This window comes from Eumetopias jubatus, unplaced genomic scaffold (assembly GCF_037043125.1).
Source record: "Eumetopias jubatus isolate StellerSeaLion01/CBP00866 unplaced genomic scaffold, mEumJub1_p1.0 scaffold_2, whole genome shotgun sequence".
NCBI classification, from domain to species: domain Eukaryota; kingdom Metazoa; phylum Chordata; class Mammalia; order Carnivora; family Otariidae; genus Eumetopias; species Eumetopias jubatus.
In genome coordinates, this window is record NW_028274808.1 from 174,582,370 (window position 1) to 174,589,950 (window position 7,581).

Consider the following 7,581-nt stretch of genomic DNA (forward strand, 5'->3'; position numbering starts at 1 on the left):
ATGCAGGGGTGAGTCTATCTTTTGATTTTGATTTTGATTTATTTATTTATTTATTTACTTTTTGTTTTTGTTTTTACCAGTTGACCTCCAGAAAAATGCAGATGACTCCTGAAGAAGAACCGTGGACCACCACAAGCTCAACCATGCGGTAGCCATAATTGCAGCCATGGTGCCAGATATTTCACATGTTATTCAGCAGTTCATTAAGGAGTATTCTGTTCTCCATTAAAATCATTTAAGAGGATCAGAAGTCATTTACATTTATACCAGAGTGGACAAGAATTTCCATTTCCAATTTTGCTTCAAAGTCACATTAACTCCAATGGTGTATGTCATAATATAACCTAAAGACATCTGAACCACTTTAACATATCACCAAACTCCTGCAACCTGATCCTGTCTTAGTGAATGTGTTTTGAGGGAACTAAAACTAAAGCAGTATATAAAGTATTTTTGTTGAAGAGGGTCATTTTTTTTGTCATGACAAAAAAATTACTTTATGAAAATATTCTATTATTCAAAAATGGTCTAGGTTTCCTGGTCTAAAGCAAGCATTGTCCAAAGATTTTGTTCATGGCTCAAGTCTTCAGTTAAAAGATAAATAATTTGAGGCACCTGAGTGGCTCAGTCGGTTAAGCATCTGCCTTCAGCTCAGGTCATGATCCCAGGGTCCTGGGATCGAGTCCCACTTTGGGTTCCCTGCTCAGTGGGAAGCCTGCTTCTCCCTCTTCTGCTCCGCCTGCTTGTGCACGTGCTGTCTCTCTCTCTCAAATAAATAAATATGATCTTTAAAAAAAAAGATAAATAACTAAGTAAGAAGGAAACCAGAAATAAACAGGTTAGAGACAAAATAGCAAGTAATAGTCAACATGTTGCTAACATTTATATCATCCATGCTATAAATATATCAATTATATCATGATGTCTATGAAATTGAATATATCTCACTAATTTTCTTAATTTTACCATGATTGTCTGTTGCAACTTATACAGTTAGGTCAGATTGATATTACATATTTTTTTTATTATGTTCAGTTAACCACTGTATAATACATCATTAGTTTTTGATGTAGTGTTCAATGATTCATTAGTTGCATATAACACCCAGTGCTCATCACAGCATGTGCCCTCCTTAATACCCATCACCTTGTTACCCCATCCCCCCACCCCTCCCCTCTGAAACCCAGTTTGTTTCCGGGGTCCATAGTCTCTCATGGTTCATCTCCCTCTCTGATTTCTCCCCCTTCAGATTTCCCTCCCTTCCCCTATGGTTCTCTGTGCTATTGCTTATGTTCCACATAGGAGTGAAACTATATGATAATTGTCTTTCTCTTCTTGACTTACTTCACTTAGCATAATCCCCTCTAGTTCCATCCATGTCAATGCAAATGGTGAGTATTCATACTTTCTGATGGCTGAATTATATTCCATTGTATATATGTACCACATCTTCTTTATCAATTCACCTGGAGCATATTACATATTAAGTGAAATTTATAAGAAGCATTTAGAAAGTGTCACTAATCAGGAAAATTGGAGGGACTGTATTTTATATATGTGTATATCTATCTTTCAATATGTCTATATGCTTTTATGAATATAAATATAAAGGGGTTGTTTTCAAAAGTAACATAAAGATGTTTTGCTGTTTTTGGAAAGCATAGGCCTTTTAGGCACTATAATGTAAAATCTATTTACAATTGAAATATTTGGTTAAAATAATGAATATTTATTAAGGTTTTTATTGTTATGAGAACTATTCTCAGTACTCTCTTTATATATATATATATATATATATATATATTGATAAATTTACTCTTCATAGAAATCTTGGAGGTAAATACAATTATTGTATTTAACAGAGTCCTGGCAAAAAAAAGATGCAGTGCTAAAAAACTGAATAATTATAGTATATATATCAAAGGGAGATGCTATTTAAAAGGCCATCGGTATAGTAAAACCATAAGGGATGGTGCTATATTTTGGAAATTCATAACAGTGGGTTAGAAATTTGGGAAATGTCTGGAAGTTAAGATTAATAAGGTGAAGCCTTAGATAACAAATATAATCTATAACTTTTTTCTTTAATATTATTATTAAGATTTAGCAATACACAGTTTAAAATTTGACACACTGGTAGAAGTAATATTTTTTATAGTTACAGAAATTATAACAGTTTTTGAGAAATGATTAGGCTATAAAATAATAAATATTCCAGCTCTTAAGGATATAAAAGGAAATGTACCATCACTTTGGTTTCATGATTTTTTCCCACTCTTTCAATCACTTTTTTGTTTAGATTGAGATAAATTGTGTCTATTTCTTTAAAGAATAGATGACTTTGTTCCGTGTTAGTGGTTATTGGTGTAGCCCATCAGGAACTCTTAATTCAGCATAAGTACACATGCTTCAGATATATATCCAATGTGATAAAGAAATTGACACTGAGATTGTCACCAGGATGTTCCAAGATTGATGATCCTTCTTAAACATAAGATACCATTATCAATTCAGGGTCACCCAAAAGGAAATCACAGAACTGTCAAAAGTGTCACACTACTACTTTTCTCAAAAGAGACATTGTATAAATTTTGTTGTAGTTAGTAACTCTTCTATTCTGTATGTAAAAATAAAATAAAACATACATAATATTAAGATTTTTTTTTTAACAAGTAAACTCTGATAGCTCCTTAGGAAAAAAAGATATCTTTTCACTCTTCTTTCTACATTTAAACTGAATACTCAAAATGGAATTTTTTTTATTTTTGCACTTTAATTTATAGGGACTATATTAGACTTGAACATTTGAAAATAAAATACCTATTATGTGCCTTTCTAAAAAAGAGACACTTTCTTTTTTTTAAAAGTTTTTATTTATTTATTTGACAGAGAGAGGGAGAGAGACAGTGAGAGAGGGAACACAAGCAGGGGCAGAGGCAGAGGGAGAAGCAGGCTTCCTGCGGGGCACGCAGCCCAATGCGGGGCTCGATCCCAGGACCCCAGGATCATGACCTGAGCCGAAGGAAGACGACTAACGACTGAGCCACCCAGGCGCGCTGAGACACTTTAGAAGAAAAAAAAAAAGTCCCTCTTTCTACTGCAGTAAATACTTGCATGCATGTATTAGGGTTGACATTTTTTAAAATATTCAGATTTCACTTGTATGTGCAATCTAAAACAAATCCAAAAGAAATGAATAAACAAACAAAACACAGAATGAGACCTATAAATACAGAGAACAAACTGATTTTTGCCAATGGGGAGGTGGCAGGGGGATGGGTAAAATGGGTGAAGGGAGGTGGGAGATACAGGCTTCCAGTTATGGAATGAACAACTCATGGGAATAAAATGTACACAGTAGGGAATATACACAATGATATTATAATAGCATATATGGTAACACCTGATAGCTATACTTGGGGTGAGACTAGCATAACACATAGAGATGTTGAATCACTATGTTATACACCTGAAACTAATGTAAAATTGTGTGTCAACTATACTCAAATAAAAGAACACTGAAAAAAAGTAAAATTAATAATTCAGTGGAGAAACTTGCAGAACGATATTTCATATAAATATATGCCTATGTGTGTATATGTACATATATATGTGTGTGTGTGTGTATATATATATACATATAAATTTGGGGTTAGAAATAAACTGGATTTATTAATCCAAAATATAATACATGGGATATTTATGCATATCTATGTTTTATGGAAATTGTTTTTAATTCTATTATGGTGAAGATGCTAGATTTTCTCTGGCTTTACTTATTTTCAGCCAAGAGAAATAATATTGTGTGTGTGTGTGTGTGTGTGTGTGTGTAAGAAAGAGAGAGAGATTTCCCAAGTAAATTGGAGTTAAATTCATTCCCGGAAGAATTTGAAGAATTTGCAATGTAAGACATTCCCCACACTGAGTATAAGTTATATGCTCAAAGAGGCCCTTTTGGGTCATTTATAGCCATGCTATTGATAAAGTTTAAGTGGAGTGTAAAATGATAAAAAAAAAAAAAAGATGATGTTTAGTCCCAGGCATTTTCAGGGAGTGCCTTAAGATTTCTATAAAATAGAATGGTGTCTTGGATATTGTTTTAATTATAAGATAAGTATGTCTTTCACCAGCAGGTACTTACAAACTTGTTACTGCCTTGAATATTGTTTTAATTATGAGACAATTGTGTCTTTCATCAGCAAGAAGTTACAAAGAATGTCCTATTTGTTACATTATTAATGCTGCCACTAGGATGTGCTAAATTGTTATCTTAGCGACTTAGAATTTCTGGATCTTCAGAATTTGTTAACAATCTATTTGAGAGGGCGCCTGGGTGGCTCAGTTGGTTAAGCGACTGCCTTCGGCTCAGGTCATGATCCTGGAGTCCTGGGATCGAGTCCCACATCGGGCTTCCTGCTCAGCAGGGAGTCTGCTTCTCCCTCTGACCCTCTTCCCTCTCCTGCTTTCTATCTCTCATTCTCTCTCTCTCTCAAATAAATAAATAAAATCTTTAAAAAAAAAAAACAAAAAACAATCTATTTGAGAATGTGTTTAGTCATGGAGACACTTTTCATGTTACTAGATAGATTGAACAGATGACTTACAATCAGATTTTTTTGATGGAGAGATATCCCAAGGAATAATCAGTTCATTTGGGTTTAGGCACATTTGCTTATTTTTTCTTCAATCAGCACTTTGAGAATATTTTAATTGAAATTTAACAAAATTGGTTTTGCTTAAAAATAATCAAGATATGGGTTTATATATTTCATTTTTTTACAATATTTAAAACTAATTTCTGAACAACCATTATATACCAAGAAATTTAATAGGTACAGGGTATTCAACGCTCTAACAGACTAGACTTCTGCACTTGGAATATCGAGCTTAATTTACTGAATTACGTATATAAGATTCTAAGCCAACAAAAGGAATTACTACCGATTTTTTTAAATCAGTAGTATCTGTAATGTTCCCAAGATTCTCAGGTTACTATCACTGCAAACTCAAAGCTACCCTACTGCATTTTGGAAATGAAAGAATATTGTTTACATCATTACCATCTGGAATTTCGCTTATGATATATTCACCTGGATTTTACATGACATTTTAAAAAGATTATGAATAATATTTTTGTCTCATTAAACCTAATAGTTTCTCAACATTCACACCTGATCTTCACCGTCTCAATAAGAGCTCTGTGCCTGTCCCATCCATGAAGAGTAAACAGATGTTATTAAAAGTAGAATGACTCCCCTAAGATTCAAGTTTTTTAAATTTAATTTTATTTTATTATGTTATGTTAGTCACCATACAATACATCATTAGTTTTTGATGTAGTGATCCACGATTCATTGTTTTCGTGTAACTTCGTTGACCTGTTCCATCCGAAATATGAAATCAAGTTCTCTGGTCCTTGATCCTGGGCTTTTGTGTTTTTTGTTTGTTTGGTTGGTTGGTCTGCTTTGTTTTGTTTTAGTATCACAAAGAGACTATTCTACAAATAGCCATAAAATTTGGCATCTATTCTTGTTTTGTGAATCATGTTTTATTTCATTGTACAGGCCACGGCTTCTTAAACTACACTACAGTTGTGCTTATATATCTAGAAATAGCATTATATGAGATGGATATTTTGAACCATTTATATCTAAGTATATATATTATGTGATTAAGCTTTAGAAGAAAATAGGCTTGTATTGCTGAAGGTAGAAAAGTGTTGGGTGAATGTGCTATACTTCAGCTTTTCTTGATAGCATCATCTTCACCCTGCCATTAATATTAGTTATCTAAACCTTAGCTTAGCACAGAAGACTGTGAGAGCTTTTCCTCATGTAGTAAATATCCTGCCATACATATACATGTGTGGTTTATAAAGTAATGAATCGTCTTTTGGGGGGCTGGGAGTCGATCTTTCTACTTGAGGCAGGACCTAGGGCAGTTATTGAAATTACTGTTTTCTCAAGAGTGTGTGGAGTGGTCAATTTTGCTTGTTTCTTGAATTCCAACCACCTTTATTTTCGAGCCAAATAGATACATCCTGTTTAACCTATAATAATAACAGCTACCCTCTCTATCAATACTTGGTGTTTCTGAACTATAGGGTCTATTGCAGAGTACTGAGAGCAGGGTAATGAACACAAGTGGCACTGAGCCCCTAATGTCCTTTGCAATATGCCTGTGTGGGTGATCCAGTTCTTCTCCCCCTGCTTTCCCTCCTCTTTCTCCTTCTCCATCTCCCTCTCCCTCTCTCCCTCCTCCTTCCCCTCCCTGCCCTTCCCTTACTTCCTCTCCTTCTACAAATTCCAGATCACAGGATGAGTAAAACTGTGGTAAGCAAGTAGAGTGGAGTCTGTTGATGTTTTGAAAGGACAGTGAACTCTGATTCTTTTTTTTTTTACATGAAGACATTTTATTATTTTGCTATATAACATATTAGTAAATATACTCAATTGCATTTTCTCAAATGGCAAATGAGACACAAGATGACATCTTTTTAATTCCTGAAAACCTCAGTATCATCTGTCTTTTGGAGGATCCAGTTTCCTACGACGTCTATGATACGGTCCACGAGGATACCAACGGTGCTTAGTAATACAGAACATTTTGCTAAGTTGTTCTATCGTGGGTCCTTGCTCAAATTGCTCATTTTTTTCTTCTAATCTGGTTTTCAGCACTTGGTCATGTGTTTCTTCATTATTATGCACAGGATCTGGCCGAGGATCATATGGAATGTCCACAGAAGGGTGGTAGCATGCTATTGTCCTGCCACCCGATATCAAAGCAAACTCTACTTTGCAATTATAGTCATCTGGTAGAGAAGAATATGTAGATTTATGACAAACACAACATAAAGCTCCAATTTGAATTGGAAATAAATGTTTCCGGATAGTTCTGTTTGATATCACCCATTTGACTGCTGCTAACACCATGGTGAATCAAGATCCTTATTAGGTGGTGTGAAAGAAGATGATTTGAAGAGAAACTGATTTTAAAATCTTCCTCCAGGCATACCTATTTTCATCCCTGACAGCCGCTCACCACAAGCCCACCATCTTACCTCAGTCGTGAACTCTGATTCTTATTGATTGCCTCCAGCGCATTCATCTTTCCTCTCCTACAACTGCCCTTCTTCCTTTGTCACTTTTCTACCTCTCTGTCTCCTTTGTTACACTGTCTCTTTGTATTGGGATGTCTTAGTCCAAACTGGGAGTCCTCCTAACAGAAGGGGATTGAAGAGCTGACCTTCACAGATCATTGTTAGTCCTGAGAGACCATGGCATAATAGAAAATATGTGAGTTGAATAACTATGAAATAAGAAAAAAAAAAGTAACTTTTTATGTTGTGTTTTGAGAATACATTTATCCCTTTTTAAGATCGCTTTGATAGTTATTATTGCTAAAGCCTCATGCTGTTCTTATCTCAGAAATAATCTATATAAGTATTAATGATTTATGCATACCAAGAATAAGATAAATTTGGTGAAATTTGATGGCAATCCTTGCAGGTTTGCATTTTTCAGAGATCTTTGGCAGTTAAGTGCTACTTTTTAAACATCAGTTGTACCTCAGCTACTTATA

The 7,581-nt window shown here is 34.5% G+C and overlaps 1 pseudogene; it reads right to left on the minus strand.

Moving 5' to 3' along the window:
• Positions 1–6,518: 6,518 nt before the first annotated feature.
• LOC114226650 (large ribosomal subunit protein mL42 pseudogene) lies at positions 6,519–6,932 on the minus strand (annotated as a pseudogene).
• Between the last annotated feature and the right edge of the window lie 649 nt (positions 6,933–7,581).